General features: G+C 44.0%; 2 protein-coding genes across 6 annotated transcripts in view; both read right to left on the bottom strand.

The window, feature by feature from the left end:
- Positions 1-27,915, bottom strand: part of cuedc2 (CUE domain containing 2) — a 301,441-nt gene that overhangs the window by 35,941 nt on the left and 237,585 nt on the right. The gene's annotated exons all lie outside the window — the stretch shown is intronic.
- zmiz1a (zinc finger, MIZ-type containing 1a) overlaps positions 1-27,915 on the bottom strand; it is a 110,113-nt gene that overhangs the window by 78,257 nt on the left and 3,941 nt on the right. For all 5 annotated transcript variants that reach the window (XM_082556305.1, XM_082556310.1, XM_082556308.1 and 2 more), the window contains exon 2: positions 3,218-3,333. The gene's annotated coding sequence lies outside the window, so the exon portion shown is untranslated. The remainder of the gene's footprint in view (positions 1-3,217; positions 3,334-27,915) is intronic.

Genomic DNA, 27,915 nt, shown 5'->3' with positions numbered 1-27,915 from the left:
TGAAAATGGAAAAGTGCCAGTAAAACAACAAATACGACGCTGAACTTGAGCACAGTTTCGGTAATGACTGATTACTGTTACACTTGTAAGTTTGACTGAATCCTGTGCAAGGAGTAGCAATTCTTGTGAACTGACACCAGAGGCCTCGTCATGGCGTGAGCTCAGCCGTCCACATGAGCTAGCAAGAGAATTTCAAAACAGCAGAAATCCCATCCTGAGAGCTTCCTGTTTCATAGTGACTGTTGAGAATGATACGTTAGCAGAATGCTGGTGTTTTAAAGGCAAAGTGAAACGACAGCTGTATTGTTTCATTCCAACCAAGAGTGTGGCTGACTAAACTAAACTAAAATAAAATGTTGGCCTTGTGTGTTTAGAAGCAGGCGTCGAGCTTACGTTTGTTTTTTGTTTGGAAGGAGTTCAGAAGTTCGTGCACTTCCTATCTGGTCGTACCTGTATAAATGCCTGCCTGCTCTGCATACCTGTTTGCGCCCCACCCTTCCTCCTCTGTGTCTGCTTGTCTTCCTCTTTTGCAGGTGCTAAGAGGATCTGCCTAGCTAGGGAGCTCTTACATGCTTTCCCCAAAGGGCAAATACTGCCCTAGATGGTTGCTCTTCATCTGTTTAAGCATTTTTTAAAGTATTTGCGTCCTTTCCTACCAAGTTTTCCGTCCCAAAAACCGATTTCCTGAGATCTGCCCAGGACCATCTGATGAGCGCCCTCTAGGTAAAGCGCAGATCGTTTCATTTAAGTGAGACCAGGTGAGAATAACTCCAGGGAGAGCCAGATTATCTAAACCCTGTTATCTAAATATAGAGCTAAAACTCAAAGTGAGCAGTAGTAACACAGAAAGAGTTAGAAAGTCAAAGCTGAAGCAGGAATTCTGTTTGTAAACCACAATGACTGTTTAAAGTGATTGGCCAGAGTCATAAATATGAAAAGCGAGACAAATATCATCTTTATCCATTAAATAAAATCATTAAAACCATTGATCCAAGTTATTGTGGTGATTAGGTCTAAAGATGACAAAGTTAAAGCAATTACAGTGTACCAGCAGGCCATCTGACGCTCAGGAATGTGCGTCTCCTACTCTGCACAACTCCCAGCTTCGTCAGAGAGGAAGAGGTGGCCCTGAGGCTGTGTTAGACATTGTTAAGGATAGCAAGTATCCTCACACAACCTGTTCTGCTCTGTCCCTAAGCTGGAGAAGAGAAGACAATGTTCTCTCTTATCCTCCCACTCTCACCGCTTCATACCTCTGCTTGTTTGTGAAATGCCTCTTGCAGCACAAAATCCAAAAACGGCCAGCTTGTGCGTGTGAAAAACAGGGCGTAAGATGTTAACCACAATGAAACTCACCAGCAAGGATAAAAATAAACACCCCCTGTCTTTTGAATATCATCACTGTCTCCTAAGCTGGAGGTAAAACTCCTTAGAGAATAATAGTTTTGATTAGACTCGCTGTCTGTCATTGTGTCTTCGTCTTGCCTTTCTCTCACCCCTTCACATATAGTCGATGTACAGTATACGCACTCAAAAGAAAAAAGATGGGAAGAAAGGGACAAAACAGAAAAGGCAAGAAAAAAAGAGGAGGGTGTAGGACACTGGATGGCGGAAAAATGAAACACGAATGAAAAAGGAACGCTGAGAATGGGATCATAAATCTGTCACAACAGAATGGGTGAGAGGCCTGGAAGACCTAAAAGGGCTTATGTCATTGTTTTCCAAAAAGCTCTGTTTTCCTTCTTCACATGTACACAGGCCCCGAGCTACGCTGTAACCCTGTGACGCAGAAAATTTCCCCTTTAGTGTGGTCACACACTGAAGGAGTCCACCTAACCGCTGCGAACAAAACGCACTCCTCCTCTCTTCTAAATCTCAGCTTCATCGCCTCACAACGGCCGCATTGTTCGACCTCAACAGTGGCCACGCTGTGCGCCGCTGACGTTAAAAAGGCGTGCAGTTAGAAGCTACGGGGATAAATACTCTTCAGTAAACAGCAACAGTCTGTAACGTGTTTGCAGCAATGATAGGCTTTCTAAACAAATTAAGCCAAAGCGGCTCTACATTACTCATCCTGGCCGGCTGTCTGGCCAAATTCTGTCTCCACTGCACAGTTGTTTGATCAACTGTTTGTGCCGAGTCTATGTGTTAATGTGAGGGAGGGAGAGAGGAAGAACAGATATGAGTCCACGGGCTTGAGCTGAGACGAATAAGGCACGACAGCCGCAGGGAGAAGCAGTGAAACTAGTCTTCCTATACTTTCATGTGTCTGCAGTCGTGTGCTGTCACATTCGGAAGCTCTGTTCTTTCTTTCGCTGTGCATTACTTGTCAATCTGCTGATGGTCGGCGTGTGTGTGTTAAACCTGTCACTTTCTGCACTCTGAAGTCCGTGTCCTAATCGCTTTGGCTGAGCCCTGCTAGTCGGGTGTGTACAGTATTTGTGTCGGGCTGGCTATATGTGCACATGAGTGTTTGTGTGCAGGGCAGATGCTCCCAAAGCATAGCCTTTGCTCAGCATTCACACACACACACACACACACACACACACACACACACACACACACACACACACAGTATTAAGGAAGATTACCTTGCACTTTATTTATTTATTTGCTTCCTAAACTGCCCCCACCCAACTCCCAAAGCCCCCCCTCCCCCCAAGTCATTTTTCTTAATCCCTGGTGGAAAAGAAAACGGGAGGCAAATAAAAAGTGTAATATTGGAGCACTACAGACACTACAGACCTACTTTTTAAATGGCTGATAAGTTTTCAGATTTAGGGCAATGAAAAGTGCACCAGACCTTTGAATGGGAGCCACAATAAGGTCCTGGTAAGCTCTTTTAAAGTACAGCGTGCCCTACTATTACTGTTTGTCACTACAAATCTCTTTCGAGCTAGACGGGGTTTTTTTGAAAATCAAAGGTTCTTGAATCATAGCATGTTTTTTTAATGATTTCTCATTTTGACACTGGCCACAAGCATCATGGTGGGGATTTTATTTTAAAGCAAAGCCTGCACAGCGCCTCATAAACAGCAGCTGCAGACTGCTTCCTTAGCTGCCAGCTCAGGAGTGTCCAGTCAAACCAGCCACATCACTCCCTCACTTTTTCTCTGCGTGCCAAGTCGGCTCCAAGTCAGGGAGAAAAAGGAGGCAGGATTGATTCAACCAATGTGCACAATCGATGAGATGCGGAATGAGAGAAAGATCCGTTTACCTGCGTGAACCTTGACCTCGGTGGTAGTGCCGCTGTGGTCGCCACCCCCTCCCCCGCCCCGCCCGTCATGTATTCCTCACGCAGGGTCCCTCGCTGACCTCTCCTTAAGTGGCGATCTGAAGGGAAAGCGAGACAGAAGAAGAAGGCTGTTACATTTCTTTTAATGGAAAGCCAGTGAGAGCCTGGTTCAGACAGAGGACAAATGTATCACAGAAAACAAAAAAAATGCACCCCGGAGTTGAAAAATGTGTGCGGGAAGCCATGAGGGAGTTTGCTATACTGCCCCATTTACTCTACCTCCTAACCCTGCCGGAGAGCCAATGAACCAATAAACAGCTGCACCACCAATCACACTACCGTGCGTATATACTGCAGCAGCAGTCCTGTGTAAATCCCCCACCACCCCCATCCACGCGACCCCACCACCCCCACCCCTGCTGCACAGGAACAATGTCCTTCCTAAAGGTTATCAGCAGCCTGCTGCTTGGTCAGCCCTCATTCTGAATCCATTACACACAGAGCATCGAGATTCACTGCCTTAATACACCTCTCTTAGTCTCTCCTCACTGCTTCACTGCGCCCTTTACAGGCCGATACAAATCCAGCGTAGGCCCAGAACACACAAATTTACACGGGTTTTGAGATTAGCCTATCAGAACTTTTCCTTTCTGTCTCTGTGATTGGTACAAATTTCATCACCACAGAAGCTGTGATGATGAAACGGAGTACTATGCTAGCCCCTACCCTTGACCACCGATGTCCAAATGCTCCAAAACTGACTTTGTAACTAACCACATCCCCGCCAGCCTCAGCTGTAGTCTGTGTTTGATGTAAAACAGCAAATGTTGCTTAGTATAAAAAGCTAACAGACTAAATCATTTCGGCGTCCTGCAACATTACTGCAATAAAGTTTATAATAACTGACAATAATAGTCCCCCAGGAAGATACACAATCCCCCTACTTCCTCCAGTGTTTCTTCACATGCAATCTGGTCAAGAAGTAGAATAAGTCTAAAAACTGCAGTTTAGAGTCAAAACGTGGACAGCTAAAATCTTGTTAAAAGTCTGGGGATCCAGTTGATTGATTTCTCTTAGATCACTTTTGTTAGTGTCCATATTTTGCAAAAGTTTGAAAACAGAAGTTTTGCTTCAATCAGCAAAAATCAGCACGCTTTGTCCTGGCAGCAGATGTTAGCTGAAGCTATAATAAAAGGAATAAAATGACTGAAATGCATAAAAGATAACACCATGTAAAAAAACAAACAAAAAAAAACACCTAAAATCGCTGATACCAATATTGAGAGAACAACAGACATATGGTTGGAAAAGCGGTGGTCACTACCATCCATATTTCCTGTCTCTCTTTACTATTCCCATCAATAAAGACACAAAATCCATGTGATGCAATGGCAGGCACCTCATACATCACAGCACCTGCTCGTTCATTTATTCCATGATGGGAAGGGAACATACTGAAGACTATAATGTGAGAAGGGGGTGGGGTGGGTGCTGATTTTGGACAGAGTCCAACAAAGAAGAGGACAGGGCAGAGAAGAAAGCCATAAATACGCAGGGAGGCGAGCAGGTGTTCGAGAAATATGATTTGCGGGGGTCTACATAGCACGCGGTGCTGACAGGTAAGCCTATTAGGTTGCTATTACCCAGCTATAACATGCACCAGTGTTTAAAGGTGACGGGTTTAAGAGAGAGTTATACATTTATTTTTAAAAATGCAGCAACTACATCATTACTGAGCTGGTTTCACATTGATTTAATTCACTGCATCGCCTTTTTTTGTTTTTTCCGAGCTGACATAATTCGGCAGCCGTGAAAGAAATACGTGTTTCGCTTCGCTTGTTGAATAAAAAACAAGCAAACAAACAACAGCAAGCTTGTTTTATTGCAGTAGATGTTAGGTCTGATTCGACTTTAGAGAGCTACACCAGGTTTTTCTCTTTTTTTTCTCTCATATTCTGAAAACGACATTAGCCTTCACATCCAAAAGAATGCAAGAGAGAGCTAAACACTGAGATGGCAGTGCATTTCTGCGCATTGAAAACTGCCAGGGAGCAATCAGTGAAGAATGCAAACGTTTATAAGAAACCCAATGCACTAGAACATGGAGATCTGCAATCGAATTTCACTTGAAATACTGCACGAGAGACACAAGACTGCGAGAAAATTGCTACCACTTGAGCAGCACACTACAGATGGTGTTGAGAGCAACACAGCACATAGCAATGTGTTCTTTAATAACGTGGTGAATATTGCAGTGAAAAGCTGAGTAGCTTCTGCAGACTCCTGCTTTTTTTCCCCTTTCCTGTCAGAAGTGTGAACTCTTTCATCCAGGATATAAGAGGCTGCGGTAAAATCCTCAAAGAGACTAATCGCGTTAAATGAGGTTTGTGTCTGTATCCATGACTTCTGAGTGTGCGTGTGTGGGATGTCAGGGGCTGGAGTGAGGGAAGTTGTAGGTGCCTGTGAGCGACTACAAATTCTTGTCACCTTTGAATCTAAACTCTGTCCTGTCTCCGCTCGAGTCAGCCGTCTCCTGTTTTCACTTGGTTAATGCTTCAGTCCTGGTAACTGTATCAGTTGATCGGGGTGTACATTTATGGAGACTAGGGCTGCACGATTAATCGTTAGAAAATCGCGATCTCGATTCATACTTATGTGCGATCTCATTTCCAAATGACAATGATTTAAAAAAAAAAAAGAAAGAAAGAAAAGACGACGACGACGACGATTGTACCGCATTTTGATCCGGGACGTAATCTGCATGAAAACAAGCGCTCACTCTTCCTGCTCAACAAATGACAAGGGCGGAGCCTTATACCACGTGATACAGAAGCTGTGCCGTGTGATGCTAAAATTAGCAGGGAAAAAAACAACGGAGAGCACGTCAGGGATGACGAGAAAGTGACAGGAGAAAATCCGTCCCGGTCAACCACCCAAACATCAATAACGGGAACCTTATACAGCGCTTCCCTATACACGTCGAACTCCCGCAGGCACAAAGAAATTACGGAGGCTATTACTTATCACCTGACCAAAGATATGGCTCCCATCAACACTGTGCAAAACGAGGGATTTAGGAAAATGATCAACACCCTAGACAAACGCTACACAGTGCCGTCCCGCAACTATTTTTCTATTGTTGCACTACCTGCTCTATACACGCAGCGTCGAGCAACGGTGGAGACGGAATTTCAAGCAGTACAACATTTTGCGGCAACAACATAACGTGAGACATTTGTTGTTTTTATGTTTATTTATTGTTTTTATGTTCAGTCTCAACTGTTACGAAGTTGATGTGCAGTTAATAAGTGCAATAAATATTTATACTGGAAAAGAAAATCGTGAGAGAATCGAATTATGCAAAATCGTGCAGCCCTAACGGAGACACGAATACATTTTCTTTGGTCTTAAAAGTGATTCAGTTTCTGAAGATGACAAAGCCTAAGTTTGCCTTTTAAAAGCCTTTAACACCACCACATTTACTTTGGCTTTCTGGAGGGGAATCCTCGCCTCAAGTGGCCGCTCGTACAGTTCAGCTCATACAGACGCATTCATACAGAAGCATGTGCACAAGCACGCACACATATGCTATGCATCGAAATAAAAGCAAACCTCATCTTCCTTAAAACAGCCAGGGCTGTCCCTGGGTGTCTTAACACAACTCATCAACTGTTAAACCAGAGAGAGAGGCAGAGCAGTAAAAATCAATGCCCCCAGCACTGCAAACAGCAGTCAATTATGTTAGTTGGAAGAGGAAAGAGCGAGAATTTGCAGCAGTGTCTGGAGAGGTAAGGAGAAAGAAATGGGAGGAATCCAAGGAAGGAAGGAAGGAAGGCAGGAAAGAGAAAGTCCATCTTAAGCTAAAAGCAGCAGGCTAATATATGTAATTGATTACCTCTATGCAAATAGAAGAACTTTAAAAAACCACCGACTGCAATTTAAAGCAGGAGCAGAGGCTCTGAAAATCGATTGACGCCATGAGCGAGAGAAGCCATTTTCCTCTAGCCAAGATAAAACACTTTACTACGAGCTGTCAGATACTTATCAGGAGGAAATTAGCAGAGGAATACCATTTTCCCAAACAAACAGGTCAAGTGTTTCTCCTCTTTTGAGTGGCCTGTCCCACGCTTTCACCGTCTCCCGCTCTGATATCATCATCTGTTATTTCCTCCTGTTTAAATGCCAACAGTAAGGGAGCCAGGGCTGTATTTCATTCAAACAGATCATTTGTAATAAAAGAGGGGGGGAAGCCCCACGCAGGCAGGCCTTGTGCACCGGCAGTAGCTGTCTGTTGTTTGAAACAGAGAGGATGAGGTCTCCGGTTTTGCCTCAACTCCCGGGAGCGACCCCAAAGCCTGCCAGCACCCGCACGCACTCGCTGACGCAAGTCCGTCCTCAATCTACGAGCCCGATCTCACCAAAACAATATCTGAGTTTCTGGCCTGCAGTCGGTGTTACTGGCTGAAAAAAAAGGAGAGAAAACAAGAAAGAAAGAAAACAGACAGAGAACAGAGCACAAAGAGATGTCGAGGCAGGCAGCAGCCCACACAAGGCAACTTTGGTGGAGAGAGAGAAGAGGCCAGCTCGGCGTCAACATCAACACCGGTTCTGCAGTCACTGCTCAGCAGGTAATTATGATAACAACGTGTTCCCTAGGCGGCCTCTCTCTGATTTAGTTTCCAAGCACTTACCCTTCCTAAAATCTCCCCCCTGATAACATCTGATATGATTACAAAGTCGAGATCCCTTTCAAAGAGCGCCCACTTATGTGCCTTTAATTTGGTGTACACTAACTTTCCCTCTCGTGACTACTCATTGAAGCTTCTCATCTTATTGTGTACACCTAGTTAAGATGTTGCACCCTTTGGATTGTCATAACATTTCGGAAAATGCAGTGACATAAACAAACCTCACCTACCGACACCATCCGTTACAGAGTGCGCCACTTGCTTTCTATTACCTTCCACTGTAAACATAGCTTTGCCGCATGGGGAAATACGCCATTTCATTGTGTCTGTTAACATCCAGTTTTAGCAGTGGGAATTCGGCCCTGAATGGAATCAACCGAGCTGACCCTGTGATTACCTCTGCGGTGCGGCATTTTCCTTGGCTGTCATCACAGCCGACCCTTTAAACGGCCAGAGCTGCTCTGCAACAGAGGCTAGGCTGTTGACATACTGAAGACATTTAAGATAATCCCGGAGATGTCTCTGTGATTTCCAAGATTACATCTTCAAAGGGGAAATGCGCCCAGCTGCCTGTACTTGAAGGGGAGAGAGATGCGGAGGGCTCTTGTTCTGAAGGAGGGGGTGGAATAGCTCAAGAATGCAATCATGGTTTTGGAGTGGAATAAGGCCTGTCCTGGCTAGCTAAGCTGGCAGGAGGGTGAGAGGATAGGAGGGGAGCGTGGCGAAGGAGAATCAAACCTGAGAGAGAAAACACACTTGTCGGAAGGGGACAAAACACAGCGGGGCTGAGACAGAAGTCTCACCTGTGCGACCAGACCTGGGCCTGCCTTGTCAAGTTGTCAAGTTGAGATTAAATAGTTATTCACTTCCTCCACATGAATCAACTTTTCTTGCCTAAGAAAACAGACCTAAATGCTTCAAAGTGTATACTTTTATATTTGATTGTGTCATAATGCTGAGGTAGAAATCAAAGCTTCTCAAACCTGAAGGATACGGTCGTTGCTAACCAGGTTTGGGACAAAATATTGCTCTGGTAGCAATTTTCTACTCAAGCACTTTATACCAAATGCCTCATACTCAGATGAACACACTAGAAAGCAACTTGGGGTTCTGCCCAACGATTTGGAGCAGTCAGGGATCGAACCACCACCAACTCCTGAGGTACAGACACCCTTAATATGGCTGTGATATACCGATATATGCTCACGCTTCCTCTTGTGATATGTGTGGAAACACTCACTACTTCATGGCTTCTTGCAGAGGCAGAAATCAACCTAATGCAGCTAATACAATAAAATCAACCTTTACTTTGTTGCCACATTGTTTCGTTTTTATGCAACAAAACACTGAACTACTCTTTCCAGTCCTCTTCACAATAAAAGTCCAATAGAAATAATACTGATACTTTTTTTCTGCTCCCTTATTTCCAATGGGTCACTGCATGTTCGATTTGGCACAGATTTTACACCTCACATTAATCCAGGCTTGGAACCAGTTTGTGTCTCTTCCTGGTCTCAAACCGGGGATCTTTCATAAGTATGATAAGCCTGTTAACCACTATGCTATGAAGTCACTATAATTAAAAAAAAATAAGTGAAGTTAGTTGTGGTGGAAACACAGAGAACCTCATGGGGGAAAGCAAAGAAAAGCAAAAGAACGTAATTATTAAAACTGAATGATATCATACGAAAACACTAACACCACAGTTCAGTGAATACATAATTTGTTTTTCTTCAGTTACACAGATCATAAACTACAAGAAATGAGTGTATTGTGATGTATTGAGATTGCAGATTTGCTTAAGCTGGGAGCAACGTGGAAACCGGAGACCACAGGACGTGAATGATATTTGGCAACTTCAAGTGACTACAGGTGAAATAACTTCTAGGCAAGCAACAGGAGCATCTACTAATGAGAGGATAGCATTTATTGACAGATGATTTGGACGTAAATACATTAGAGACTCACGTAGGCAAACAGAAACTGGAATCTCCACAAGCGAGCAGACGTAGCTTTAGTTTTCATGGGGATATATCGCAAGCTATCCTGTAACTCCTGTTCATATTTCCAGTTCTGACCCACTGATTGGGACCCCCTTCTGTGATGGTTACTTTGAGGTTAAATAAAGCCAGTTTCCCAGTGGATCCACTGACACACCTCTCAGTTCAAACAATTGAATGCCCTGACTGCTAGATGCCATTTGTTTTATAGCTGATCATGCATGCATGTAGATGCCCTATTGGACAACTAAACTGGCGCTAAGAGTCATGTACTGTCTGCGGTATTTTAGAATCCACCTGAACTTTACAATGAACTGAATGCTGGAAAATCTCAGTCCCTGAGTCACTTAATCACTTGAGAAGCGTTTTAAGTGTCTTTATACCATTTGTTTTTTGAGTGCAGATATTTGCAGAATATACTAGATTGAGTCCACACCATCAAAATCTGTTACAAACGTCATTATCTTAGGTCCATCCACTCATGGCGCGTTCAAGTAAAGTTAAGAGGGCAGATTTGTCCTCTGCACACGACCCGTTCTGACAATGAAGGACTTGGGCGCTGTAACTCCAGCGAACATGACTTCACTCCTGTGCAGCCTCCAGGCAACTCTCTCCCACAGAGTGTTTACTGCATCATCACAAAGCATTTTTAGATCCAGTGCATGACATCTGCAAGCAGCCGTGAGCCGCTGCATCTACGCAGAAGACCCGAAAGAGAAACGGTAAATCGAATGCGCCACGTCAAATTAATTAGGAAGTATTAAATAAAAGCAAGAAATTATGACTCATATCTGCAACAAATGTCAGCAGTGACGTCCTGTGTGGCTGTGAGCACCTCTTAATGACTCATGGAAGTGTTCACTAATGTGGCTCTGACGGACATTAAAATCATTCAGCGGGATTCTTTCCAGTCGCTGACCGGCATTGTGATAACATCGGGGTATTTTAACACAGCACACGAGGAAGAGCTGTGAATAACAGAAGTAATAATGGCTATTTAACACCACACAGAGTGGCAGGCAAAAACCCAAATGCGTGTGCTTCCTCTCAGCTGGATTGATGACATCATCGGGACCAGGCCCAGAGCTGGGATCAAAAAGCACAGAGTGAGGCCTGCCTATTACCAGCTGCACATACTGTACAGCATGAGAAGGCACAAACATCCAGTCAAAGAGGCACACAAGTCACACAACCACCAGAAGGCTATTTATGAGCCGCGGAAGAAAGGGAGACAGAGGAAAACAAATCTGTCATCAGCAGGAGGCTGGGAGTGAGTAGACGAATCGGCTGAATCATAACTGCGTCTCGCAGAAAGGAACTTATTTTAGAATGAGCACCGATAAACTGCTTTACAAGTGTAGGCAGCATTAGGTACAGTATGTTTCCTCTCAGTGAGCTCTGCATCGAGGGCCCCTCCTCGCTTCTCCAGCCTCACTGGCCACAGTTGAAAAATTAATGCAGCAAACTGACAACACTTAGGGCCTCCCTCCCTCTCGCGCTCACTCGCTCTCTCCCCTTCCTCCCCATGTACCAAACAGGATCAATTACCAAAGCAGGGCTCCACTCAGCAGCGCTAAAGAAACAAGAGGCACTCTCCATCACAGCTGCGTGTGAGCGTGCACATGCAAGCATATGTTTGTGTGGTTCGGGCGGCTTATGATGAGCCGAAAGAGGAGGAGGAGGTGGTAATAGTCTGTTTGCTTCTCTAATGACAGCAGCAGAGTGGATTAGTGAGCCTCCTAACCCTTCAGCATCACTCCTCTGAGTGGAGCTTGTAAATAACCAGTTATGGTCAGTGGGAGAAGGAAAGAAAAGATGGAGACACCGAGACTAATAAGCTAACAAGCGCTAAATATGTGAATGTGCAAGCATTTTTTTTTCTTCGTGCACGTTCATTTGTATGCAGGTGGAGATTTCAAGGAGTTCCATTTCTACAACATCAGCCAAGTTATTCAAATGCAGCACATCTGACTGGAGAGGATAACATAAAGAAAGGCATCAGCAGAAATGGCAGCAGGCAGTAATCCCCCAGCCAGGCCACTTGTGTTTGCCACGCAGGCAGGCAGCGCTGTCAGTGGCAGCACCCATACAGGCCTTATCAGTGACAGCCACAGGGCTATTCTAATAACCCCGCTGATGCTCTGCGGTGCAGGGACAGACGGGGAGATGAGCATGCAGACAGACAGGCGGACAGGTTTCACTTCCCGCATAAAGAAAGAGCCTGAGAGCCAGGTATCAGCTCATGCCTGTGTGTGCTCGTGTGTTTGTGTATGTGGAAAACTTTCTAACATGTAATGCTCTGACAGCTTCATACATGCTGTCACTGTCGTCTGAATACGCTACAAGGTTGACCAGCCCACCTATTAACCCCGCACACGTGCCCACTTTGCATTTACGACAACGTTCTCTAAACGCAAGCGTGCTGGTTTTGCAGCCCCCGGTAGGCGCGTATCTGTCTCCGGCATCATTATCACCATTCAAAAGGTCAAGCACAATGCTTCAAGCCTCTTCTTTGTGATTTATGCCTTTGTGCTATTAACTCTCTTCCCATTACTCTCCATCTGTAAATCTAATCACACTCCCTCACTGTTGCAGCGCCTGGTGCTCTCAGGACAGAAGCCGCGGCCGACGGGAAACAGCTTATGTAAATACAACACTGTTGACATAAGACGAGCAGTACACGGTGCCTCGCTGCTATGATGAGACACGCCGATTAGCGTCCAGATAAGAACAGCTATCGCTTTATTGTTCTTTCTTTTCATTTGCTGCAACTGTTCTTTGCTATCTTTTAAAAATCCCGACATCTTAATGTTTATTTCATATCTACAGGATCATTTCCCTGAGCTCACCTTAAGTGACTGAGGTGCTGTTGTTAGTAAAAAGACCAAAAGAACAACAAAGAAATGCAGGCGCAGTGCTGCGGGGCTCCATTTGTAGTCAATGAATAACTCGAATATTGACACCAGTAAATGAGGGTGTCACTCATGACGCAAAGAAACAGAGCAGCGTTCAGCAGAAGTGCTTCCAGGCATTCTCTGCATGTATGTGAGCCAATAATCATTACCTTGGCTTGAGAAAGGCTCCACAACCACTTGAAGCCCCGTGAAAACATCTACTCTCGCGTGCCTCGAAGCAGCCTTGGAGCTCTTTGAGGAAAGTGGGCTGACAAGCCACTCTATGGCTGCCACATGCAGTATAAAGACTTAATCAGGTCTACCGTGTCTAAGTACAACGATGGCTTCTGAGAGAATTCCGTCTGCAAGGACTGATGGGAACTTCGGTGATGACACAGAGAAGCCTGCAGGCCTGTCAGCTCGTCTCGATGCGGTCAAATCAGCGCTGGCCTAACGGAGAACTTTTTACCGCGGCGCTGACACGCACTCACACACTGGCTGACACAAATCTCCAGCATCACTTCAGCCATCCACTCAGTCCTTCAACATCATACTCGACATGTGGCGTCTGTGCGTGAGATTTGCAGCATACACACAGACTGAGTCATTCCAGGTTTAAATTTGGATGTTGCATGACACACGACCATCTCAAAATAACGCTCTGATATGCAGAAGAGCGGCAGTGCTTTAGCACAGAGCCAGCTGGACCAGAGACTACAGTGAGGATGAACTGGTAAAGGTTACATTAAGTTCACTTGGCACAAACTCTTTGGTCTGCATCAGTTTCTGCGTTGTATCGAAATGTAAGATCTAATCTTAGCAAAGCAATTTTAGCTCTAGATTTGGTTTCAAGCCCTGGGATAGATTGGCAACCTGTCAAGGGTGTACCCTGCTTCTCACCCTGTGACAACTAGAATAGGCCCTCCCAGCATGCCTGAATTGAAGAAGGAGAAGAAAATGGATGGATTTGGTTTCATTTGATTAATACAAGATTAAACAGAAAAACTGTCAATGAAAAACTTAGTACCCGATGTAGCAAAACGCTAGAAACTTTGCCAAATGCTGCTTTTCTTGCAAGCATCTGAAACGCACGCTATTCAAAACACAAAAGAAGAGAGTTTTAAGAAATCAACGCAAAGCCCTAATCTCTTTGACAGATATCATAACTAAAGATTTCAAGATGGTGACTTATATTTTATGTGCCACCAAAAAAAATGCTAGGAAAGAGCGTTTAATTATTGATGGTACTGGAGTAGGGAGATAACCGCTCTCCTCCTGTTATCAATCATTAATGGAGTTTCCATCAAAAACACTTCAACCCCTCAAGTATCAAATATCTCTTGAAGGTGGAAGACCCACATTCAAACATCACACTTAATCAAAGGGCACACAATGTGCTCTCAGTTTCTCTCATTTTCACTTGCTCAAATTAGGATAATCGCAGCACAAATTAGAAAATTGTTCACAGCTTAAGTGTAAAAGTAGGCATTTTCGCAGAGGTCTTCTTTTGAGTGATGAGGGTTAATGTGCAAATTTTAAATGTTTAAATCACGGGGGAGAGAAAAAGAAAAAAAAACAGCCAGTGCTTTTATTTTCTTACAGAGACAACAGATCAAATGCTGAATCTGAGAAATGCTTTCTTTCTATTTTTTTTATATGATGCAACACCTCAAAGTAGTTGGAAAAGGGCTATGTTTACCCCTCTGTTGCATCAACTCGTCTTTTAATAATATTCACAAGCATTTGGAATTTGAGGAAACCTATTTCAGCTGCATTAGTGGGCCTTCTTTTTCATATTTTTCATTTCATAATGCAACACAAGAAGTCCGCTGAAGTGCAGGCAGGTCAGAATCTGCACTCTTTTACTGTGCAGTCACGCTGTTGTGATATACGAAGAAAGCGGCTTTGTCTTGCTAAAAGAGCGGAAATATAACATGGCCGACAATTTGTACTGTGGTATTTTGAAGATTTGTTACTGCTATTAATATTATATCTGTAACACGAGCTAGTTGTCTCACAGAAGTACATGAAATACAAATCTTTTTAAAGTCATTATCAAAAAGGAGCAACACAAATAAACCACATGACTAAAAACATTAAATTATCTACTTTTAGGCTTTGTTGACAAAAATCAAATATTTGGCACATGAGTGGCACGTGGAGTCAGTGCTTAGAAGGCTGCTTTTCATGCTTTTACCAGATGTAGCGTCGGTTTAGCAGGCCGGCTGTTTTCAAACAAAGTCAACATATGGCTCATTAGCATATCTGTGCCTCACCTGGCTCCCTCTTTGTGTGTGTGTGTGTGTGTGTGTGTGTGTGTGTGTGTGTGTGTGTGTGTGTGTGTGTGTGTGTGTGTGGAGGAGCTGCCTGAGCCCCACCCACAGTCAAAGACCAGCACACAAGCAGCAGAGCAGAAATGATTTAAAGTTAAAAACTTCCAAAAAGTAGACACAACTCCTGTCTTGGTCTTGAGTTATCTCGGTGCATCTCCGCTCTCTCTTCTTCATCCTCCATCTGTCTGCACTGTGCTCAGCAACAGCTCCTCTCCCAGCTGTTAGCGAACTGTTATGCTACCTGGCTAGTTAGCGTAATTTCCCAGCATGCTCGTAAGCGCCGTAATTACTGTTAAATTATTTTATGTTTCACAAATTACTGGGAGCGTCACTGAGAGGTGAAGAGAGCTAACTGTGGATTGTTAACGCCCGTGCTACCGTACTGCTCGGTCTGTGATTTTAATCCTTGTTAAGTAGTTGCTAGGCAATGGGATGAAATCAAAACAGAACTTTTTTGATATAAATCAGATGTTACAGTTGTGAAATTAAAATGACACAATGCTTAATTAGGAGTTATATGTGGATTAACACTACCAGTAGGTCACTTTAGCCCGTTGGTAGGTGGCTGCCAGGTAACGTGATGACATCATAACATCTGATGTGGATAAGAACCTTTGGGAGCTTTAATGTAGCTGTGTGCCAATTCTGATTGCTAAACTTGTGATCGTGTTCACCAATACGCCAGCCATATGAGTCGTGCGATTAGAACTATGAGTGAGAAGGGTTCACAGTTACTACAGACCCACTCTCATGCTTTTTACTGCTACCGGTAGACAATAATATAGTCCATTTAAGCCACTTGAAAAGCCTATGTGGATGTTTTATCCGTTCGCCACTATGCCACCCGGCACTACAAGCTACCCCTTTGCTTTAACTCAGAGGATTTACTGTCTATGTTTCCTAAAAAGGAAAAGAATGTATAATTTAATTGGTAATGCCACATGACACTTTTCCACTTTGCCTCCGTCCATCTTAAACAGACGACAGCACTTCTAGATCTTCTCTGTATACATTCTTTTCTTTGAATGGTAGAGTTTTAACTTGCATTTGTGGATGCCGTAAAATGTTCATCAGTTCAACAGCTTTCAGATGTGATCCTGAGACCATGCAGTGGTTTCCACCACAGCATCTCTTCAATGCATTTCTTCTAAATTTATTTTGGAATTGGGGTTTTTTTGTGTGCGGTGATTTCTTTAGATTGTATATGAATCCCAGAATTTGGTGCAATCTTATGCTGAGACATTTTTTTAATTTAATAATTAACTTATCACACCACATATAGAGTGATAAACCTATCCCCATTCTTACTTCTGAAAGCCTCTCCGCCTGTTTTAACATAATCTTGTTACTAATGTAACCCTAATTAGTTGTTAGATGTTTCACCAGGCTTTTTATAGCCCTACACAAATTTTATAGCTTGAATTTGATACTAGTTACACTGTACAGTCAGCATATGTTTTTTGAAAAGCAGTACAGCTTCTGAATCTCACTGTTTGATATATGTTGTCTCTGCTTTCAGTTACATATAAGCAATAAATTATTTGCACCATTCATTTACATTCAACAACGTGTCTGAACTTGTATATGCAGCACTGTTTGAAGAAAAATCTGTCTATCTGGCTCGCTCTGTAAAGCTGAAGGCTGGCCTGGTCAAAGTCACGCAGGACACGATGTGCATCAGCGACACTCACAAAGAACCGTAACACTGCTGCTACCCTTTAAAACAAACACAAGGTTACACACAGCCCCGTGTGTGTGTTTGTGCATGTAAAGCTGCACACACACAAACACACACCAACGCACACGAGTCAGTTAGAGTTTACAGCTTTGGACCGTCTTTAAGGGATCAGCCAAGATCCTTCAGTCCACCGCCCAGCTAAGGCTACACGGTGTAAAATTGACTTTTACGGTATCCTTGCAGCATCTCCTCTAACAGCCTCGCAGGCTCAGATTTCACATACACACCATACACATTCTACACTACATAAGCACTGCAGCTAAGTGATACCAAAAATGACAGAGTATCCCTAATTACCCATCAAGATGGTTCTGACAGTGTTCCGTGTGCCAGTGATCAGTGTCATGGCGTATCGCCAGCAGCGACTACAGTTTGTCTGATTTGTAGCTGCAGCTCAGTAGTGGGTGGTACACCATCAGAGCTGCAGTGCCATATACTTTCTCTCTCTCTCCCTTCCCCTTCTGCCACCCCCCACACACACACACACACACACTGTCCTGTTTCACTAGCCCCGACCTTGCCTGTCATCGGTATAAAGCAGCTTCTCAAGGCTGCTGCATTACAGAAACACAGGGAGGACACTGAGAAGATTCTGTGGAGAGAATTCGTCTTAAAAGGTTCAGACACAAACGTGGGCTCTGCTTTAATTTAACAAGCAAAGCAATATGCTTACATGCGGTGTTGAAAACACGAGTTAGTGAGTGAAAATAGACTGTCTACATTCATGCAGCTGTGCTTTGAGCTGTACCCCAATGCCAACGTGCTCACAAAAACTGTGGTAACACGCAGATGGTTATGTTTACTACATTTAACACCTAGTTTTCTTGTGTTAGCGCTGTTACCTGTATTAAGCACAAAGTACAGGTGAGGCTGATGGGAGTGGCATCAGCATTGCAGGCAGCTGGTCATAAACACACAAGTGTTTGGAAGCTGAAACTTCTGCCAGAATGTTGCGTGAGCAGAAATGACAATGAAAATCACAGGGAAGAGAAGTCAGTTTGTGCACAGTCCATTCAACAGCTGTAAAAGCACTTGTAAGAAAAAACCATCACCAAAGTTGGTAGTTTTCTGGGGAACATGAATGTCAGTGGAAAATGTCTGGGAACGCTGTCCCATAGATGCTAAAATAGGTCAGTATACACCAAAGTGTTTTACCAACTGACCATCACTGCTATAACTAGAACCACGTCAACAACATAGACTATATCAGGGGTGTCAAACATAAAACCCGGGGGCCAGAATTGGCCTGCTAAAGTTTCCAGTCTGCCAAATGTACATCTTTGGAAAAAATTTATATTTTTATAGCTATCCCTTCTGATCCAGAACACTTAGCAATTTATACAATACCAAAGTAAATAAGCAACAGACAAACAATTGTTTTTTCACTATCTACTATAGAAGAAAAGACAAAATATTAGCAGCATTTTTAATCATGTAAAAAAAGCACTTCTTTGGCTTATATTAAAATATCTCCAGGATTAAATGGGCAGTTAAACTTCTTTACACTGACAAAAAGAGGAGTTTTACTGGTCCAAGCCACTTAAGATAAAAGTGGGTGTGGCCCACTATGTAAACAAAACTATATAAACAAAAATACCGGGTCACCAACAGGAGGTGTTTGACATGCCATGAAGCTCCCAGTGCACAGTTTATGTGCCGATGTTAATGCCAAAGAAGGTTTAGAGCTGGTTTATTAAGTCAGCAGTGTGCTGGGGACTTTTATGCACTCAGCACTCGGCTCTGTAAACCTTACACGTCTGACCTGCTGTGGTTCCTAAATGCTTCCACGTTGCAGTAAAACCACTTACAGCTCATTGTGGAATATAGAGGAAATTTCACAAACTGACATGTTGCAACCGTGGCATCCTATTTCAGGACCATGCTGGAATTCAGTGAGCTGTTTAGAACAAACCATTCTTTCACAAAGTCTGTAAAGCCAGACTGAGGCTGAAAACACCTGAATTACAGATTAAGAGGTGTGGCTCAATACTTCTGTCCACAGAATGTAGCTAAACATGAAACGCCTGTCCAAATACGAGGTCTAGTCCATGTCAGTTCTATACTGTGAAAAAAACACTTACTTTCAGACAAAATAAAATAGTTGAAAGCACCACTTTAGAAAACTGAGATGACTAAAAAAACAACAGACTTATTGTGTTGGCCTGTTTAATTGAATAAAAGAACCTATAAAAACAATAAATGCACGCGTGGAAGATGTGTCATAATTTATCTCATTAGTGTTGGGATAGCATATGTTATTATAGTGCCATTGTGAACCTATGAAAGGCTGATTTATACAGTGTAAGCACACTGTGAGCTTTGGCTATGGTGCTGTAAGTGAACTGAATTAATGCACAGAGCCAGTTAATATTTGCTTAGTGAAATGCTATCTGAAATCTGCAGCGCTGATGGTTTTTTTAAATGCCTTTAAAGTGTAAACCAGCCATGAGTTTGTCAGGTCATATGAGCTGTTCTGATCTTAAACCAGAGGCAGCATTACTAATGAAGGGTTGATCTATTCACTACACTGTCTACAATGTATTAATTGGGTAAATTAACCTCTTTGCAGCGACAGTATGTAAACATTTATTTTCAGGCTTACTGGAAGAAGCCTTTGCGTTTAAATCATGGAGCCATCATGGGCTTGGGTTCCTGCCAATAAAGTGTCAGAGGTCAATTACCTTTCAAAAGATAACAGCCACATTTACCATTTATCTTATCGCAAGCCTGATTTCCATCTTGTGGATTCATAAGTAAACAAGATGCTGAGATATTTATTTTGAAAGGGAGCAGGCGTAATAAAGGGGACTAATCTACTTGTCACACATGCTCGCCTTTTACTTTGTGACTCTGCTGACTCACACGAGATGAGCTGAATCAAAGCGGCTTCTGATTCAGTGACTTGGGAGCTGAGTATTCGAGAGGCTTTGAGCTGACAAATAGGTTTACTGCTTTATCTTGAAGGACCATACCTGTGGTTTCGTAGACCTTTCATTTGCTGCGCACATCTCAGATTTTTTCAGTTTTTATTCAAAGGCCTTTTGCTCATTGATGACTGTCTGCCAGGACAGAAAAATACAAGACAATCAGAAGTTTTGTTGTTCCTGTGCCAGAGCCAGACAAATCGAATCAGAAAAAGGGGCATGAAAACAGCAAAAATGCATCAGCTGAAATGATCTTTGAAAGTCATCAGACTGAAATCATAATTCTTAAATACCTTCCTTCCTTCAACATTAGTCTAACTACTCCAACCAAGCAGTAGAGCAATCTAAATCTGAAAATGATTTTGACAGACAAAAAAAGACACTAATCATTTGTTAGTGGTAAAATAGCTCCTTCATCTCCCTAACAAAAAACACAGCCTAACGTCTGATTGAATCAAGAACCAAAAAGAAAAGCTTGATTCAGTCAGACTATGTTTTTGCACATTGAACTTAACATGTATACTTTAAACACCAGCCAATGTTAAAGAACAGTATACCGGCCATTTTATTAGTTACACTTTTCCAGAGTAGGGTTGAACCCCTTTTGCCTTCAGAACTGCATTAACTCAACAAGGTGCTGGAAACATTCCTCAGAGATTTTGCTACATATTGACATGAAGTATCACACAGTTGCTACACATCCATAATGTGAATCTCCTGTCCCAACACATCCCGAATGTGCTCCACTGGATTGAGATCTGGTGACTGTGGAAGCCTTTTGACTGCAGTGAACTAACTAACTGTGATGCTCAAGAAACAGTTTGAGGCGATTTAAGCTTTCTGACATCGTGAGTTATTCTGCTGGAAGCAGCCATCAAACATGGGTACACTGTGGTGTAGAGAAAAATGTGGACAGCAAGCATATTCATGTAGGCTGTGGTATTTAAATGATCCTCGTTTGGTACTAAGGAGTCCAAAGTGTGCCAAGAAGATATGCCCTGCACCATTATACCACCAGCAGCAGCAGCATGAAGTTGATACAAGGCAAGATGGATCCATGCTTTCATGTTGTTTACACCACATTCTGACCCATTTCTTCCAATCTTCCATTTTTCAGTTTTGGTGAACCCATGTAAACTGTAGCTTCAGTTTATTCTTAGCTTCTTAGTGTGGTCTTCTGCTGCTGCAAGCCCTCTACTTCAAGGTCTGACGTGTTTTGTGTGTTCAGTGTCACTCTTCTGCATACCTTGGCTGTAACGAGTGGTTATTTCAGTTACTGTGTCCTTCCTATCAGCTCAACGGAGCGTGGCCATTCTCCTTTGACCTCTGACACCAGCAAGGCATTTTTGCCGAGAGCACTGACACTCACTGCATATTTTCTCTTTTCTGGACCATTCCCTGTAAACCCAAGAGATGATTGTGTGGAAAATCCCAATAGATCAGCAGTGTCTGGAATATCCAGACCAGCATGCTTGGCACCAATAACCACGGCACAGTCAAAGTCACTTAAATCACCTTTTCATTCTGCTCCTCCGTTTGAATTACAGCAGGTCATCTGAAACATGCCTACATGCCTATAGGCGTTGAGTTTCTGCCATGTGATTGGCTAATTAGACAACTGCATTAATGAGCAGTTGAACAGATGTGCCTACTGAAGTGACAGTGATTGTAAGTTTTTATGCTGATTTCCAAACTGTTTGCTTTTGGGTTTTAAAAACTAGAAAAAATTATTGATTCTTAAATAAGTTAGAGTTTGTCACAGTCTGCACTGTGCTCTACAATTGTAAGACACTTAAATTGCAATCAGGAACCATTGTCAAAACTGTTGTTGCAGTCAAAAGCTGAAAAGGCACTGCTTTGACAAGCTGCGCTGTCAGAAATTCAAATCAAAATGGGAAGTGAGTAAACATGGATATGAAACGGCGCGTGTGAATCTAGTTTTCTTTCTTTCCTTTAAAGGTGGCTCACAAATCTCTGATGTGGCGTCTTCAAATATACTCGCAGAAGGAGTTTTCACTCTGCTGTCAACCACATCACTAAGTGCCGATAACATAACTTAAAGACAACTAAATGCTGTGTGTGCTGTGATGGATTAGCTGTGTCAATCAAGCTTCTGCAAGTTACACTTCATAATCTAGTGAAGTCACTGGAAACAAACAGCAGCTTAAAAACAATCAGAAAACATCAGAAAAGATATGCATGTGTAAAATACAGTGTAAGTGATTTGGTGTCAATGAGCTGGGACATGCAAAAAAATCATAATATTAGTAGCAAAACTAAGTTATGGTCCTTTAATTGTGAGCTTTCATTTTCCCATGACCGAGTGAGCGTTCGCCAGTCTAGTCACTTGGCAGGAACTCACCTGTTTTGGGGAGGGGGGAGGAGGGGAGCCACTACTACAACACCAATAAATGTCAAAACGGTGAGCGGGATCAATATGCAGGCATTAATCTCTCGAGAAGGTATGCGATGTATCAAACTTGGCAGACGCTGTGTGTGTCAATCCACACTTATGCTCTCTTTAAAAAAACCGAGCAGCCGCAATTAACGCCTTTTTATTCGTTCTGTCATTGGTTTTGTCATTAATAGCGTTGCCCCAGGCACAAAGAGCCAGTTTAACTGTCAAAATCCTCCCTTCAGATCAAGTGCACATCATCGTGCCTGATGAACAACCTGATAAAACTGACATTTCCCTCCTGCCTGCACCTGTGAGTCTAAGGAAGAGCGTTACCAGAAGACATGGGACGGTGCCAGCCCAGCTTGACTGAGTGCCACACAGTCCAAAGGACAGACGCTTCACATAAAGACAACAAACAACTTAATACCCTGGTGTGTGTGTGTGTGTGTGAGGGCGCCTGCGTGTGTTTGGTTGTGTGCAGTGTGAATTTTAATGAGAAATGCAGAGAAAGACACTGGGAGACCAAAACACAAGAGATAGAGCTCTGAGATTGTCTCCCACTGTGTCTGGACTGGCGGCTGCTACTCTTCTTGACCCCGATGCTTCGAGCCACAGATCAGATCAGGGACGCTATGCGACAGATGTCTGCCCTGGCGCTCTGTTCCAGGCATGAGTGCTGCTGGCACACGAACCGACGAGGGATGGCGGCGAGGGGCAAAAAAGGGAGAGAACAGAGTGAGCACAGAGGACGAGCTGGATGGCATGAAAAAGGAGAGGAGGGAAAAGAAAACAGGAGAAGAAGAAAGGGGTGGGGGAATTCACATGTCACTTCCTGCAGACTTCATCAGCAGGACGAGATATACTCCGTCACATCTCTGTCAGAAACCAGTTTGGGCAGAAAGAGATGCTACAAGTTCAGACATACCTCCAGCTGACCCCGACTGACCTGGGGGACGAACAGGAGGTCCTCACGCTCATTTTGAGAAATAAACGCTTGCGTGAGGCAACACACAAGCCTCGTCTCTGTGCAGCAAAAAAAACCTGATAAAACTACAAGTTTTCAATCAGGCACCGCTACACAAAAGTCAACGCACGACCTCCACACAACGACTCGCTTTCACTCTGAGGAGCAACACACGATAAAGATGATGAGAAGAGAGAAGAAGGGAGCTAATTATAGCCGCGCAGCAGGATGGCCAGAAACAAACTTGATTATCATCATCGTCAAGAAGGCACAAAGGAAACCTGCTGCCTCCCCTCTTCCACCACAATCCAATAGAGAGGCTTTTAGCCTTCGTAATGATTTAGAAAGTGACAAGTCAAACAGATTTACTGTGACAGCCTGAAAGGGACCAGCACGAACACTATAACAGCTCACGTGATCCAGACCTCCGAGCACTTCTCCTATTCCCCCTTCCTCTTCTACATCCCCTTTCTCAAGCCAGCCACCCCTTCACCCACCGTTCCAGTGGTCAGGGAAGAATGAGGCCGGCTCAATAGAGGTAGGCAGCAACACTATTCATTTCCCCCCTCACTCAACACGAGCCCCCTTCAAACGAGAGGGAAAAGCTCTGCTTTTGTGGAAGTTAGTTACTTAAAGCGACAGCCCACCAGATAAGGATCTGGTCACGGAAAACTTGTGGTACGGAGTAAATGGAGATACCTTTGTACAATTCTAACACCATTACCCATGGTTTATCAGATTTAATGAGCCATGAATGTGAGGTCAAATTTTCAGCTTGCAGGAGCAGCTGACAACATTTCTAAAGCACTGTTTGCCCTTCCAGCAACCGTAAAACACAATTAAAAATGCTTATTAATCTGCAAAGGAGAATCATTAAATGTGGAAAACATAAGGCAATCATTGCAACATCCTTTTCTTTTTTTTATCATTATTAGTTTTTGAGTAAAGACAGTGCTGTTTCTTACCCTCGGTTTTTCATCCATATTCATTGGAAGGTATCTTTTGTGCCCTGAGTGACAGGCTCTACATTTGACTTTCATTTCCGTGTCTGAAACATGGAGAAAATTTATGTTTGAGCAGCGCCGGTCCCTCCAGGCCTGAGATGGTTTTCCTGGTGCAGTCATCTGATTTTTTTTTTTTTTTTTTTTTTTTGCATGCCTCTCTCCGTCTCCTTTCTCTGGAAGGTGAATAACACCTTGGCTGTTGCGAGCTTTGAAAACAGAGCTACCCCTAAAAAGCCGTCAGAGATGGCAGCAGAGGGATATGCGTGGAGAATACTCAAGAAGGAGAGACCCTCAGGCTACCCAGATTTGGTTTCCACTCGTTCTGGCTTCCAAAAGCAAAGGAATTCCAGAGAAAATCAGGGCAGGACCTCACCCCAAGCCACCTCTACTGCTGCTGCTGCTGTTACTACCACTACCCCCATTTCCCTCACAAACACACAGCACAGCAAAGGTGATTTCATGCACCCATCAATGAGACATCCCTTCTCTCTTTGTTACACATTTATGCTGATTTGATATCCAGGGAGACATGACAAGTAAAAGAAGATGGCAGTGTGTGTGTTTGTGTGAAGTTTGGTCTCGTCCATCTGCTGCTCTTGTTTACCGTCACTAACCAGCACGACTTAGACATCATCTCTGGACTGGAGCACAACACTGTGCAACCGCCTCAAGATATTGCAGGTGAGGCAATGATATGACAAACTGCACCCCCACCCCATCTTTTCCAACATGCCCCTTGCTTGACTCAGACATGAAACGTGTGAGGTCCTCACGTGTGTCTTTAACAATGTCAACACATGCCATTCAGCCTCCACTCAGCTGGAGCTGCCAAGTAAAGGTTGGAAGACGGCTGTGAGAGCAATACAGCTGAGCCGTATAATAACTCTGGTAGATCATTAACATGTAGGTAACGGGAGGATGTTGGGACTGGAGCAGACACGGCTGACTGAAGAAATATTATCGCCTTTTTACTAACAATATTTACAAGCATGTTAAATATAAATCGCTTTACTCAAGCTCACATATTTATGAACAGCAGCCCGCATCCTTAAAACACAAGGACTCTCGTTGGTTTGTCAATAATGTTTGCCAGATAATTAAAGAGCCCTGGGAGACAATGATAAACATTGTTTAGAGGCTGATCCCTGGCAAGCGCCAAGCAGTGTATCATTGCTGTCTCCGGAATACACACGATTACCCTGGTCTCATTACTGATATGATAAACGACGGCTTCCACCGTGGCTTTGGTGTGCCGGGAGGACGCACGCAACAGGGGTAGATTAGGGGGGAAAAAGTGGTTAAACACATTGCCCCTGTAATAGACCAGCGCTAAACAAGAAAGATGGGTTATCTGCAGGAGGACTGCAGATAATGTTTGTGATATTTGCAAAGTCAGGGCTGCAGCCAGCTTTTATGGTGCTTCCAACCATTTATTATGAATTGCTGAGATTACTGTTTAATAATGTGGACTCAGACTCTTTGCTTCTTTATTTGCTTCACTCCTCATCATCCCATTGCTCCCTTCATCCCTCTCCTTCTCTGTGAAGTTAATGCTGTTGCTCGGCCCCGGCCCACCAGCCCGTCTCTTTTTACAGTTAGTGTATCCACACAGAGGTTTAAAATATGCCCCTTTATCTGAGCCGCCCAGGCGGGAAAATGAAAGGGATGTCAGTCCTTAGAACCCTGGGAAAGCGCCTGGCTCAACCGCCAGTGTCAAAACTGAGGGAAGGGCAATAAGCGGGCAAACACACTGAGCAACGTTGAGAAATAGGAAGAAAACAGCCTTATTAGAGCAGCGAGGCTCACGATTATATGCCAATATGATTTGAGGAGGCTCTCCATAACAACCACAACAGGCATCATTAACTGACCAAAAGGCAAAACTGGAAAATCAAACCCCAGCGTACGGCCGACTCCCCGCCCTTAAAGCTGAATGACATTTTTATTGCTCGCCCGCACCTCGGCAAAGAAAAACGAATGCCGCTTTTCGCTATTGACCACGTTATCAGCCCAGCGCTCCTTGCATGCGTAAGCAGCAGGCGTCGCGTGAGAGCAGATATTGCACGACTCCTTCGCAGCCTCATAACCCACACCGCGAGCTGGAGAATAAATGCTGTCCCTTTGCATTAGTAACATCCCAGTTAATTTACGTTGTCAGAAAACAAGGAAGTATGTATCCCTGGAGGCCATGAAGGGAGACAATTCGACCGCCTTCATAGAATCTCTGCCATCACTCTGCATCTCCCACGCAACCTCCACCAGAAAATCAGCATCAGCGTGCACTCTGAGAGACAACAGTGCCGACTAGACAAGGCGCTGTTTATAGCACAAATGGTATTATAAACACAGCATGTGGTGTATTATCTTTAGAAAATGATTCATTATGGCCTATAAGCTAGAAAGATTTGCAACACGCTGGGTGGAGGGGGTAACTAAACTGTATCTAAAATTAATTCCTATCATTGGGAATCCTCCTCGAGATGAGGTGCTGTTGCTTGAAAACATAACAGGTTATATTGACGCGGGCCCAGCAGGCCGGTCGGCCCAGCACCTGGCATGAAACGAAGCGCAGGACAAGCCTCCTGAGATAGCGAGAGGGAGTCTAAGCGCAGACCTGAGTGGCTCTCTGGCAAATGAACCCACGTGGGACACTGTGCAAGGTGTGAGGACCTCTTGGAGGAGGCTTGCAGACGTGCTCGAGTATCAAGAGAAGCAAGGCAAACACAGCAGATCAGTGCCAAAACTGTAAACCCACTGACCCAGCGTGAAGAGGGAGAGGGGAGTAATTAGCGACTGTACTTACAACTCAAAGGAGGAGGAAAGAGTAGAGGAGAAAGTAGGGAAGAGAAGGGGGCGGGGGGGGGGGGGGGGGGGGGGGGGCTGAGAGCACACAGTTGGAGGATGAAGACAATGAGTTTGTTTAGCTTAAACAGGATTTACAAGCCAAACAGACACACGCCAACGCCACTCACTCAGACACATACTATCTCTTTTCCCCGCTGCCTGCCGCCCCTCCCCGCCCCTCCCCGCCCCCTCCCTGTTTTGCCAACACAGACGCACAGAAACGCAGCCGAGACGGGCTCTCAGCGAGGATTTCATCAGCTGGAGGAAAAAAGTGAGGGTAATTGCTCGCGATGGTGAGAAGTCTTGAGTGCATGCAGCGGCGTTGGGGCGAATGGATGGATAGAGGGAACATTTTGTTCCTCCTGTGCGGGCTCCGACTCTCATATTGTTCCTGATGAGGCCGGGTGTCATTTATGATTCAAGGGCCCCCGCTCTCTCACGGCGGATGGGAACAGGACACGGCCATTGTGACATCCTGTGCACTCGTTTCTCAAAGAACATTAAATCAAACATGTATGAGATGGTGACAGGGGTGGGCCGGCAACTTCTCCCTATTCGCTCTCCTCACCTTCTCTGCACTTTGTTTCGCTCTCGTCTCAGGGAGAGAGAGAGGAAAAAAAGAAAGCACTTAAGAGGACTGCGTCTCCCTGATGTTGGCAGAGCTCAAGAGCTGAAATGACGGCTCTTAAGAAAGAGGAGTTAAGCTGGTGTTTTGTCTATATTAAACCGATATCTGTCAACAAGGAAACAACTGACAGGCAAAGCAAGGACAACACGGAAAAATTATATCCCCACTGTAGTTCCTCATAGTAACCAGAGCCTTTATTTACCTCAAATGCAGAAGGTAACAGGCCTTTATCTGAAGCAGGATTGCATTAGAGGCAGCATTTTAT

This window comes from Aulonocara stuartgranti (assembly GCF_965226115.1).
Source record: "Aulonocara stuartgranti genome assembly, chromosome: 13".
Classification (NCBI taxonomy): Eukaryota; Metazoa; Chordata; class Actinopteri; order Cichliformes; family Cichlidae; genus Aulonocara; species Aulonocara stuartgranti.
Note: the sequence above shows the minus strand (reverse complement) of the source record. Positions and strands in the feature narration are given on the sequence as shown.